Below are 13,073 nucleotides of genomic sequence, written 5' to 3' on the forward strand. Positions count from 1 at the left end.
ACTACAGCTCGAACTCCTAGAAAAACAAAAACAAGCAAGTCCCAGAACAAGCAGGAGGAGAGAAATAGTTAAAATAAGGGCTGAAATTGATGAAATAGATTTTAAAAAATACAAAGAATCAATGAAACAAAACGCTGCTTCTTTGAAAAAATAAATAAGATTGACAGACCCCTCACAAACCTGAAAAATGCAGAGAGAAAAAACCCACATTGGTAAAATCAGAAATGCAAAAGGGGAGATTAAAAAAAACACCACAGAAATCCAGGAAATCATCAGAGATTACTTTGAGGGCCTATACACCAATAAATTTGAAAATCTTAAAGAAATGGACAGATTTCTAGATACATATGATCATCCAAAACTGAACCAAGAGGATATTAATAGATCTATAACAAAAAATGAAATTGAAGCAGCAATTAAGAGTCTCCCAAAAATGAAAAGTCCGGACCTGATGGATTCATTACTGAATTCTATCAGATGTTTAAAGAAGAACTAATACAAACCCTCCTTAAACTATTCCATGAAATAGAAAGGGAAGGAAAACTGCCTAACTCATTTTATGAAGTTAATATTACTCTTATCCCAAAACCAGACAAAGACACCTCCAAAGAAGGAGAACTATAGGCCAATTTCCTTAATGAACATTGATCCAAAAATCCTCAATAAAATAATGGCAAACTGAATCCAACAACACATCAGAAAGCTCATATACCATGATCAAGTAGGCTTCCATCCCAGGGATGCAAGGGGGGGGCGTTCAACATAGGCATATTATTAAATGTAATACAGCACATCAAATGAAGCAAAGACAAAAACAGCTTGATCATCTCAACAGATGCAAAAAAGGCCTTTGAGAAGATCCAACACTACTTCATGATAAAACATCTAAGAAAACTAGGAATAGAAGGAAAGTACCTCAGCATTATAAAGGCTATATATGACAAACCTACAGGCAATATCATGCTTAATGGTGAAAAACTGAAACCATTTCCCTTAAAATCAGGATTGAGACAAGGGTGCCCACTATCCCTACTCCTCTTCAACATAGTACTGGAATTCCTAGCCAGAGCAATTAGGCAAGAAGAAGAAATAAAAGGAATACAAATAGGTAAAGAACCTGTCAAAATATCCTTATTTGCAGATGGTATGATTCTGTACCTTAAAGACCCAAAACACTGTACTCCACTGTACGCCATAAACAGCTATAGCAAGGTAGCAGGATACAAAATCATCTTACAAAACTCATTAGCTTTTTTATACACCAACAACGAACAAACTAAGAAGGAATATATGCAAACAATTCCATTTACAATATCTTCAAAAAAATCAAATACCTAGAAGTAAACTAAACAAAGGATGTGAATGACCTCTACAAAGAGAACTACAAACCCTTGAAGAAAGAGATTGAGGAAGACTACAGCAGGTAGAAAGTTTTCCTGTGCTCATGTATTGGTAGAATCAACATAGTAAAAATAGTTACACTACCAAAATCAATCTACATGTTTAATGCAATTCCCATCAAAATCCCAATGACTTTCATCACAGAGATTGAAAAATCTACCCTAAAGTTCATTTGGAATCACAAGAGACTGTGAATAGCCAAAGCAATACTCAGGAAAATGAACAATGCTGGAGGTATCACAATACCCAACTTCAAACCATATTAGAAAGCAATAACAGAGAGGATTCCAAGATGGTGGCTAGAGGGAGGAAGCAGAAAGTGTGCCTCCTGTAGTGAAATATTGGAGAGACACTGGAGACACACCTTACAGGCAAAACCACCGAGAAGAGGCAAAACTTTGACCCCTCCACACCTCCAGCCAGCACAGAGCATCTCCACTTCACATTAAATGGAGAAACCAGAAGGGCCCCCGGCCACCAGTCACCCTGCTCAGTTGCCTTGGGAAGATACGGAAAAGTTTTGTTCTACTTTATGTGTACCCTTTGATGAGACAACTACAGAACAACATTTGATGCACCATCTTCAGGATTGGAGACTGAAACAGACACCAAAATTATTAAGACTGAAACTTCATTGCATTTGAACTTGGAGAGTTTTTTTTCCTATTTTTCATTTTGTTTTATTATATATATATATATATATATATATATATATATTACTTTCATTTACTTATTTATTTTTATTCTTTTTATTTTTTATTTTCATGGAGATCCTCTCTCAATCTCTTTAATGCCTGTTCAGCTTACTGTTGATTAGTACACTAACGCTCCCTGTTTAAACCTTTGAAACTTTTTTGTCTGATTCCTGGTTTTGTTTTTTCCTACTTGTCTGTTTGTTTTTTTCCTTTTCTTTAACTTCTTCCTTGCCATCTTCTCTCACCCTTCCATTCTAATTATTACCATTGTTTTTATTACAAGATAGAAAATGCTTAATTGCACACAGTACAGGGACAGTAACAACATCAAGGGCAATAATAGGAAGACAGAAAAAACAGGGAAACCAGTTTCCCACAGCAAAAAATTAGTGCAGGAACCAGAGGGGAATGAAGAAAACAGATACTCAGATCCAGACTCTAACAAAATGAAGATAAACTATGCCAAAAAAAATGAAGCCCACAAGAATAATTTAAAAGAAGACATACTACAGGTACTCAATGAGAATTTTATACAGATGATACTAGATATGGTCAACCAAAATGTACAAGAGTCACTCAAGAAATTCCAAGACAACAAAAATAGAGAATTTGAAAAAGCAAAAGAAGAAATAAAGGAAACCATAGAAGCACAAAAAAGTGAAACAAAGAACATGATTAATAAACAGATAAATGAACTCAGGACAAAAATAGACAACATTAAAGAGGAAACCACCCAGGATATGGAAAACCTCAGAAAAAAGAATGAAACAGAACTACAAAACAAAATGGAAGGCCAATCCAGTAGAATAGAACAAATGGAAGACAGAATCTCAGAACTTGAAGATGAAACAGTAATTAAAGGAAAAACCAAAGAACTATTAATTAAACAACTCAAGACCTGTGAAAAGAAAATGCAAGAACTCAATGACTCCATCAAAAGACCAAACTTGAGAATCATGGGCATCGAAGAAGGAAAAGAGGTGCAAGTGAAGAGAATGCGTAATATATTCAACAAAATACTAACAGAAAATTTCCCAAATCTAGAGAAAGATATTCCCATACAGATGCAAGAGGCCTCCAGGACACCAAACAGACCAGATCAAAATAGAACTCCCCATGACACATCATCATTAAAACAACAAGTTCAGAAACCAGGGAAAGAACATTGAAGGCTGTAAGAGAGAAGAAACAAATAACATACAAAGGTAAACCCATCAAAATCAGAGCAGACTTCTCAACAGAAACATTAAAAGCAAGAATAGTGTGGGGTGAGATCGTCCGGGCACTGAATGACAATAACTTCAACCAGGATACTCTATGCAGCAAAACTATCATTCAAAATAGATGGAGCAATAAGTCTTCCATGATAAGCAGAAACTAAAACAATATGTGATCACAAAGCCACCAATACAAAAGATTCTTCAAGGGATTCTGCACACAGAAAGTGAAACCCAACTTAACCATGAAAAGACAGGCAGCACCAAACTACAGGAAAAGAAAAAGCAAGAAAGTAGAGAGTAACCTCAACTTAGGTACACACAATCAAACCTTCAAACAACTAAGACAACTAAATGACAGGAATCACCACATACCTATCAGTACTAACACTTAATGTTAACGGACTTAATTCACCCATTAAAAGGTACCGCTTGATGGAATGGATTAAAAAGGAAGATCCAACAATTTGTTGCTTACAGGAGACCCATCTCACCGACAGAAATAAGCATAGGCTTAGGATGAAAGGCTGGAGGAAGATTTACCAAGCCAATGTCCCCCAAAAACAGGCAGGGGTAGCAATACTTATCTCTGACAAAGTAGACTTCAAATCTACATTGAAAAAGAAGGACATTCCATACTAATAAAAGGGAAATAGACCAAAAGGAAATAAGAATCATTAACCTGTATACACCCAATGTCAACGCACACAATTTCATCATACATACCCTGAAATACCTAAAAGCATATATTAACGCAAACACAGAGGTTGTGGGAGACTTTAACACCCCATTATCATCAATAGATAGGTCATCCAAACAAAAAATCAATAAAGAAATCCAAGATCTAAAATACACAATAGATCTAATGGACCTACTTGACGTCTACAGAACATTTCATCCAACTTCTACACAATATACATTCTTCTCAGCAGCCCATGGAACCTTCTCCAAAATAGATCATATCCTAAGGCACAAAGCAAGCCTCAGCAAATATAAGAAAATAGAAATTATACCATGCATACTATCTGATCACAATGCAGTAAAAGTAGAACTCAAAAACAAAAGTCAAGACAAAAACATGCAAACAGCGGGAAACTAAAAAACTCATTACTTAACGAACAATGGATCATTGATGAAATAAAAGGGATAATTAAAAAGTTCCTAGAAGTCAATGAAAATGAAAACACAACCTACTGGAACTTATGGGACACAGCAAAGGCAGTCCTGAGAGGAAAGTTTATAGCCATGAGTGCATATATTAAAAAGACTGAAAGATCCCAAATCAATGACCTAAGATACATCTCAAACTCCTAGAAAAACAAGAACAAGCAAATCCCAAAACAAATACAAGGAGAGAAATAATAAAAATAAGAGCTGAAATTGACAAAATAGAAATTAAAAAAAACATACAAAGAATTAATGAAACAAAAAGTTGGTTCTTTGAAAAAATAAACAAGATCGACAGACCCCTGGCACACCTGACTAAAATGAGGAGAGAAAAAACCCAAATTAGTAGAATCAGGAACGCAAAAGTGGAGATAACAGCAAACATCATGGAAGTCCAAGACATCATCAGAGACTACTTTGAGAACCTATATTCAAATAAATTTGAAAATCTTAAAGAAATGGACAGATTTCTAGATACATATGATCATCCAAAACTGAACCAAGAGGAAATTAATCACCTGAATAGATCTAAAATACAAAATGAAATTGAAGCAGCAAGAGTCTCCCCAAAAAGAAAAGTCCAAGACCTGATGGATTCTCTGCTGAATTCTATCAGACCTTTAAAGAAGAACTGATACCAACCCTCCTTAAACTGTTCCATGAAATAGAAAGGGAAGGAAAACTGCCAAATACACTTTATGAAGCCAGTATTACACTTATACCAAAACCAGGCAAAGACACCTCCAAAAAGGAGAACTATAGGCCAATCTCTGAAATGAACATTGATGCAAAAATCCTCAACAAAGAAGGGCAAACCGAATTCAACAACACATCAAAAAGATCATTCACCACGACCAAGTAAGCTTCATCCCAGGAATGCAGGGGTGGTTCAACATACGAAAATCAATAAACATAATAAACCACATTAACAGAAGCAAAGACAAAATCCACTTGATCATCTCAATAGATGCAGAAAAAGCCTTTGATATGATCCAATATCATTTCATGATAAAAGCTCTAAGAAAACTAGAAATAGAAGGAAAGTACCTCAACATTATAAAAGCTATATTCGACAAACCTACAGCCAGCATTATACTTAATGGAGAAAAACTGAAATCATTCCCTCTAAAATCAGGAACCAGACAAGAATGCCCACTATCTCCACTCCTATTTGTACCGGAATTCCTAGCCAGAGCAATTAGGCAAGAAGAAGGAATAAAAGGAATACAAATAGGAAAAGAAACTGTCAAAATATCCCTCTTTGCAGATGACATGATTCTATACCTAAAGACCCAAAAAACTCTACTCAGAAGCTTCTAGACATCATCAATAGCTACAGCAAGTTAGCAGGATATAAAATCAACATAGAAAAATCATTAGCGTTTCTATACACTAACAATGAGCAAACTGAAAAAGAATGTATGAAAACAATTCCATTTACAATAGCCTCAAAAAAAAATCAAATAGCTAGGTGTCAACCTAACAACAGATGTGAATGACCTCTACAAGGAAAACTATAAACTTCTGAAGAAAGAGATTGAGGAAGACTATAGAAAGTGGAGATATCTCCCATGCTCATGGATTGGTAGAATCAACATAGTAAAAATGTCTATACTCCCAAAAGTAATCTACATGCTTAATGCAATTCCCATCAAAATTCCAATGACATTCACTAAAGAGATTGAAAATGTACCATGAAATTTATATGGAAACACAAGAGGCCACGAATAGCCAAGGCAATACTCAGTCAAAAGAACAATGTTGGAGGTATCACGATACCTGACTTCAAACTATATTACAAAGCAATAACAATAAAAACAGCATGGTACTGGCACAAAAACAGACATGAAGACCAGTGGAACAGAATAGAGGATCCAGATATGAAGCCACACAACTATAACAAACTTGTCTTTGACAAAGGAGCTAAAAATATAGGATGGAGAAATATCTAAAGTTGATATAGCAAAGAGTAGGAAATACTCTGGAGTTAGTAGGTATAGGTAAGAACTTTCTCAATGAAACTCCAACAGCACAGCAACTAAGAGATAGCATAGAAAAATGGGACCTCATAAAACTAAAAAGCTTCTGGTCATCAAAAGAAATGGTCTCTAAACTGAAGAGAACACCCACAGAATGGGAGAAAATACTTGCCAGCTACACATCTGACAAAGAACCAGAATATATAGGGAACTAAAAACTAAATTCTCCCAAAACTAATGAACCAATAAAGAAATGGGCAAGTGAACTAAACAGAACTTTCTCAAAAGAAGAAATTCAAATACCCAAAAAACACATGAAAAAATGCTCACCATCTCTAGCAATAAAGGAAACACAAATTAAAACCACACTAAGATTCCACCTCACCCCTGTTACAATAGCCATGATTAGCAACACCACCAACAACAGGTGTTGGCAAGGATGCGGGGAAAAAGGAACCCTCTTACACTGTTGGTGGGAATGTAATCTAGTACAACCACTCTAGAAAAAAATTTGGAGGCTACTTAAAAAGCTAAATATTGATCTACCATTTGATCCAGCAATACCACTCTTGGGCATATACCCAAAAGACTGAGACACAGGTTACTCCAGAGGCACCTGCACACCCATGTTTATTGCGGCACTATTCACAATAGCCAAGTTATGGAAACAGCCAAGATGCCACACCACTGACGAATGGATTAAGAAAATGTGGTATCTATACACAATGGAATTTTATGCAGCCATGAAGAAGAACGAAATGTTATCATTTGCTGGTAAATGGATGGAATTGGAGAACATCATTCTGAGTGAGATTAGCCTGGCCCAAAACACCAAAAATCGTATGTTCTCCCTCATATGTAGACATTAGATCTAGGGCAAACAAAACAAGGGGGCTGGACTTTGAGCACATGATAAAAGCGAGAGCACACAAGGGAGGGGGTGAGGATAGGTAAGACACCTAAAAAATTAGCTAGCATTTGTTGCCCTTAACACAGAGAAACTAGAGCAAATACCTTAAAAGCAGCTGAGGCCAATAGGAAAAGGGGACCAGGAACTAGAGAAAAGGTTAGATCAAAAAGAATTAACCTAGAAGGTAACACACACGCACAGGATTTTAATGTGAGTTAACTCCCTGTATAGCTATCCTTATCTCAACTAGCAAAAACCCTTGTTCCTTCCTATTATTTCTTATACTCTCTGTTCAACTAATTAGAGATAAGGATAAAATAGTTTCTGCCAGGTATTGTGGGGGTGGGGGCGAGGGAGGGGGGAGGGGGGAGAAATGACCCAAGCCTTATATGCACATATGAATAATAAAACAATAAAAAAAGAAAAAAATGCTGGGTGAGGCATTAGAAATAGAAAAGTCACCCTGAAGCATTTTGCTCACAGTCTGTGAACCCCGTGCCAACATACATCAGGAATACATCAAAAATGGATTTCAAGAAAATAAATAAAGTTTCTTATATAAAGATGATTGTGAACACTGGCCCTCCACTCCAGAATCAAAAAGAATAAACATTTTATGAAACAATTTGCACTTTCTTTCCCCCTTCCCTTATTTTTACACTTTTAACAGGTTTTAATGGGTTAGGTCCGCTACCTCACACATAGGCATGATAGTCAATATTATTCACCCCTTTCATACATAGACGAAATCCTTTTTGCTATGATTCTGTAGCCCACAATGCTCTTTCCCTTGAGGTGTTAATTTGATCAAATACAATACATGTGTATGGAAATACCATCATGAAACCCCTTTATACAATTAACACAGCAAGTGGTACAATAGAAAATGCTTTTCCATTTTAGTATGATCACTAGCAACATGATTTCACTGCTGAAATCTCAACTACATATTTTATTACATCTCTATTTTTATTTTTCTTCAGTATATCTCTGTCATGTTATTGTCAATACTGTTAAAATCCAAACCCTAAAGCAATGATTGTTAAAGCTGAGCACCAGAACTCAGCTGTGTCCTAATGCTTCCTGAATGTGTGACTGGTATAGTCATTCTTATGTGGGATTGATTGTGTTCCCTTTGCTTTTTAATATTGACTGAGAAACAACTTTATTTGAGTGAGAAAGCTTTTATATCTTTATCATGAATTATTTAGTACATATGGTATTATATGACCTTTACTAAATATCTACTTTCAAAATCCATGTTGCTCACCATTGATACTAAAGATTCTGCTCTATATGTAAGAGCAATAGAAATGACAGGTTCAACCATTCAAAAAAGTAAACTTTGTGATACAAATTGCTCCAAATGGAAGTACGTTTAAATATCTGTTTATGAAAATGGATGGTACTGGAGATCATGATGTTAAGTGAGATAAGTGAAGCTCAGAAAGACAAATATCACATTCATTTGCTCATGTGTAGAACCTAGACTTCAAAAAATGTGCCTGGCTGGGTGCTTTGGTTCATGCCTACAATCCTAGCTAATGAGGAGGCAGAGAATGGGAGGATCATAGTTCAAATCCACTTGGGCAAATAGTTTGTGAGAGCTTATCTCAAAAAAAAAAAACCATCACAAAACAGGGCTGGTGGAATGGCTGAAGTGGTAGAGCTAGAGCACCTGCCTACCAGGTGTGAGGCCCTGAGTTTCAAATTCTGGTACTGAAAAAAATAGTAATATGATATAGACTGTAAAAGAGAGGCTGTGGACAGGGAAAGCAGGAGGTAGGAAGTGGTGGAAAGGAGATGGTGATGGGAAATGGGAAATGACCACTAGAGAAGTGTTTATATATAGACACATACATACATATACATATATATATACACACACACACATATACATATTTCAAATATATATATTTTTTCAAACACATAGTTTTCAAATATATATATATAGAAATATATATATTTGAAAATAGAAATGAATGTCATCAAAACCGGTAAAAAAAGGAGGGAAGAGAATGGACATGGTCAAAAAAGAGTAATATAGACAGAGGGAATTTGGTTAAGGTACATCATATGGATATTATAAATTAATTTATATATGCTGTCCAATTAATTTATGCTACTAAAAAGCAATTTATAAAAAAATACATTTAAATAGTTGAAAGGTTTCAGTATTACCATTACTTTGCCCTGAAGACTTTGATATGAATTTACAGTGACAATGTCATTGGTAGCATTCATTTTTCACAAAAAAAGCTATTTACAAAAACAGGGTTTTAAAATTGAACATTCACCACAGAAGTTTCTGCTTTTATGTTTTACTATCCTCAATTTCTCACTTTGGATCTCCCTCCTATATATGCTTATGATTCATAGAAATGACTTATGAGTCTTGAGATATTTAATCAAGGTTCAAAATGCTTATTGGAGAGCTCTCTGCCTTGACACACATTCAGGAGGGGGAGGTAAATGGTTCATTAAGCCCAACAGACTGGCCCCACAGCAGGAATGCATGTTTATAGAAAATAGCCCACTTTAACTCCATCTGGTCAACCAGTTTATTTATTTGATGCACCTGCATAAAGTGGTTCTTCTTCCAGTACCTATTTAATTCAATGATGTTAATCAATCTTGCATCAGATGTCTAACAGCAAGTCAGAGAATGTAATATATAATGATTACAAGCAGTAAAGAAAGTTACTTACTTTAAATGTGTCCCATTTGAGCTGCTTTCATTTCTTCCTCTTTCCTTTCTTCTTCCTTTCTTTTTTCTTTCTTCCTTTCACTCTCTCTGTCTCCATTTCTTCTTTCTTCCTTTCAGTATCTCTCTTTGTCCCCCTGTCTCTGTCTCTCCCCTCTTTCAGGGATTGAATCAAGGTTCTCCCTCATGCTAAACACAAGCACTATCAGTGATCTATTCCTCCAGCCCCCCGCTCTTATTTCTTGAAGACTTCAGTAGAGACAATACACAAACATTTCAACTATCTAAATGATCAAGACTGAAATTATGAAACAGAAAATCTAAAAAAAGCAATCACACACAACTAAGGTTTGGGGAGTTCCTTTCGCATTTTATTGGATACATTAGCCTATATAATAGGCGGAATCTAGTTCTTTAGGAATCAAACTTTGTATGTTTTTCATTTAACAAACAGTCACTCTGTACTGGGCATTGACAGCTTTATGTGTTAACTACTGAAAACATTCCCTCAGTTTAGTGCAGCAGCATCTCTATTTTATAATGTTGCATTCTACTAATTCATCTCCTTCCATTTATTGACACACTTCTCACATTCATCCACCACCACATTTGCAGTGATCTATCTGCAATTCAAAAATGAACATTGATGTCCAAGCATCTTTGAGTTACACGTAAGTCCTATCATAACCTGACTTCTGCCCAACTCCCCATATTTAGTTATTTTTGTTGTCTGCACTTTTCTCTGGAATACTACAGTACTGGTGATGCCTTCCTCACCAATCACTACATTTTGTAAAACATTTATTACTTCTCATCCTCTCATGCTACTGTGTTTTATGTTCTCACACTTCTCTGCCCTCTATCAGCCCAGTGTCACTTTTTAAATGTTAGGTCAGGCATTAGAAATAGAAAAGTCACCCTGAAACTTTCACATAGATTGTGAAGCATTCACCGTCTATGAATCCAAGTGCCAGCACATATCAGGAATACAACATACAATGGGTTTTTCAATGCAGTACAATTTCTTATAAATAGATGATTTAAAAGACAATGCCCTCCATTCCAGGAGCAAAAGTGATAAACATTTAAAGGAACAATTTATTCTTTCTTTCCCCTTTAAAGAGTTTTAACATTTTTATTGGGTTTCATAATGCCACCTCCATACATAGTCATAATGTTCCGTATTATTCACCCCTTTCGTAATAAACATTATCCTCTCATATTCTCCCAGTCCCCACAGTCGTCATCTTTGATCCCTCTAGAGATGCGAATTTGATCAAAAGAGAATAAATGATATACAGAGTTAGCACAGTGAAACCTCCTTTATACAGTTTACATACACTAGTAAAAATAATTTACACTTCAAGTGGTTTAAATACAATTGCAATATAAGGTTTTAAGGTAGCCCAAGGAAAGCAAGTTCTGTTCAGGGAAAGAAAGCCACAATCAAGGAAGACTAGAGATAGTGTAGTGCCTGAAAAGAAAAATGTTGACAGAAGCATTTCAGATGTAAGGAACACACTGTTTACAAATAAAGGTGAAAATAACAGCATGTGATGAAGAAATTGCTTAGCAGGTTGTTTAAAATTACTATTATGAGGCAAAGACTAATCTGGATGTGAATGTATTCATTTCTGTAGTACTTTAAAATTTTATTTCTGAATATAGCTGAAAAATTTATTTCTGAATATATGGCCACTTACATTAATTGGATAAATTTATGGGCTGAATTCCACCACTGGTTTTGCTGGTCCATACCTTACAAATAACACATGGTAGGACTTTTTTTTGATAGTACTGGGGTTTGAACTCAGGGCCTCATGCTTGCTAGACAGGCTCTGTACCACTTGAGCCACCCCTCCAGCCCTGATGGTAGAAATTGTTGGCCACCATAATTGTGGAACCAATTCCTGTGACAAATCCCTCAGATCCCTATGTCCTATGAATTCTACTTCTCTGGAGAATATTTTCTCCCCAAACATTTCTTTTTCTTTTTATTCTATCTGATCATATTTCTGGAAACATTCTCTCAGTTCAAGCTTATGAATTCTTTATTTTGCTGTTTCCTCCACACATACAGTGGATGCAATATGAATGTTGCAAACATGAATGCACCTTAATGAGCATATGTTTTATAACCTGAATCCTTCCAACTCTCTATCTTCAGCCCTTTCCTATCTGTCCTTTTCTCTGGCATGACTAAACTGCTGGCAATACTACCAATCACGGTATTTTCACACAAACATGCACACCATGCAACACTTCTCTTCCTCTCTTACTACAGCTTTCCATGACATCACACTTTCCTGTGCTAGATCTTCCTAGAACCTCACTTTAAATGTAGATCAGGCATTCTTAAGAGAAAAGTCATCCTGACACCTTTTGTTTGCATTCTTCAAATCCCAGTGACAGCACATATCAGAAATAGAATGAGTTTTGAAGTAAACTAATGACTGCTTATAAAAAGATGACTTAAAAGATTGTTCTGTCCACTCCAAGAGCAAAAGGGAGACATCTTTAAATAAACAATTTACAGTGGAAAAAAGTAGAAAAATAAATTACAAAGTTGGCTGTAGGTAGAGCCAGGCTTTTTCATTTCTTATCAAAGTAAATTTTTAGTTTTTTGTGTGTATCTTGAAAATCCTCAAAGATTTTTATAAAATAGGTTTTTGAGAATTAGCTATCTTTAAAGGACAGCTAATGGTTCTCTATACAAACAGTTTGAATATAGACTTGTAGAAGGGTAGTTCATGAAACTATGCCTTTTCTCAACACACATGGGGCGAATGGTATAACTACTTCTCTCTGTTACTCTAGCTCACACATCATAAATTTCTTGATTCACAGAGGTGAGAAGGTATATGAACCTCATGTAGAAAAACTGCAAAATAAGTTTTCAGTATTGAAATATGACTGTTAAAAGAAAGAATCTGAATTTCACAGAATTATTAAATACTAACCACCTGATCCATTTCAAGCAAGGAGGCACCTTAGAAAGAG

Source organism: Castor canadensis, chromosome 14 (genome assembly GCF_047511655.1).
Source record: "Castor canadensis chromosome 14, mCasCan1.hap1v2, whole genome shotgun sequence".
NCBI classification, from domain to species: Eukaryota; Metazoa; Chordata; class Mammalia; order Rodentia; family Castoridae; genus Castor; species Castor canadensis.